Source organism: Aplysia californica, unplaced genomic scaffold, assembly GCF_000002075.1.
Source record: "Aplysia californica isolate F4 #8 unplaced genomic scaffold, AplCal3.0 scaffold00496, whole genome shotgun sequence".
In the NCBI taxonomy this organism is placed as follows: Eukaryota; Metazoa; Mollusca; class Gastropoda; order Aplysiida; family Aplysiidae; genus Aplysia; species Aplysia californica.
In genome coordinates, this window is record NW_004797766.1 from 249,082 (window position 1) to 250,451 (window position 1,370).

Consider the following 1,370-nt stretch of genomic DNA (forward strand, 5'->3'; position numbering starts at 1 on the left):
CCCCCCCAGTTGCCTCAATTTAAATCGTTTAGAAGGCGGGCTTCCTGCTTATTAGGACAAACCCGAAAGAGATACAACGTCCCAGCAGAAAGACGGCGGTACTCGATTGAAATTCTCCCAACGCGGAAGTAAAACTCAGTTCTTTTTCATGCAACGGTCAAACGCCTAAGCGCTACGTCACAGACACTGGTGAAATAGCGTTATGGCATAGACAAGTCGCGACCTCAGTGCTTTCTTGACGTATCTCCATTTTTTTTAAAACAGTGAAATTGTGACATCTTCTTAAGCTCATCTTTGTAATGAACTGTTTTCACTGTTACTAAAAATGGATGTACGACACGAAAGCACTGGAGTCGCGAAGTGACGAAGCTGAAAAGCCCTGTGAACCCATTTCTTTGGCTAAAGACGTATTGGTATGTCACATTATACTCTCAGCATTTTATTATTCTGTTTTCTGAAATATTTGAGACTGAACCTTTTAATTTGGTAAACATAGAATTCCAAAGGTATTCCTCCTTTTATTCATACCCTTTTCACCATATTGTTTGAACATAGCACATTATTCCGTCTATGACGTGGGTAGCTGAATGGTTAGGCTCCCGGACTCATGATGGTTCAGTTTCTTGAATGAAGTTGTTGTCTCAGTTGGGAGGGCATTTTTTTTTTACCAAGTTCTCCTCTTCAGCTGGGTGTGAATTGGAACCAGCATCCTTTGTTGTCATGGGCGTGGAAGGGTGGGGTATAATTTTTTATTTATGTGTTTGTTTGTTTTGTTGTTGTTGTTTTTTGCTGTTGTTGCAGTCTACCTTGTTGTCTTAGGCTTTTTAAGGAGGAGGGGGGGATCATCTCTTTCACTCCATGCTTTATAAACTTGAACAATTCTGACTTTTTGTCTGCGCAGCCCTTCTTGGACTTTGTTCATTATTATTACAGTACTACACATGTATGTTTCATTTTCCGAGTAAAATTCCGGTTTCCACGTGTGCATCATGAAGGTTTATGCTTGTCCTAGTTGCTGATTTAGATGACTTAACTCGTCATGTTTATTACCACTGTACTGGATAAAGAGGATTATCGTTTTCCTTGTTACCTTTTTTCAGTTGTTTAAATTTGTCAACTAGATCTTTTTGCATAGGTGACAACGTTTATTATGCGGAGATTTGCCTCATGCATTCCATGTTAAAGAGTACAATGAGTGCCACTTCTCATGCTCACCCGAGTAAATTGCAAAGATTTCTTTTAAAGTAATAACATAAACTGACGACCGAAATTGAGCATTGGGCCGCAAAAAGTGTCGTACATTTTTTTTTAAACAGAAAAAGTGAGAAAGATATTGTCATAAAGGCTACACAAAAAGCACAATTCAACAT

General features: G+C 39.0%; 1 protein-coding gene across 1 annotated transcript in view; it reads left to right on the forward strand.

Annotated features, from left to right (window-relative positions):
• LOC101852566 overlaps positions 1 to 1,370 on the forward strand; it is a gene marked incomplete in the record, with an annotated part of 59,417 nt that overhangs the window by 15,053 nt on the left and 42,994 nt on the right.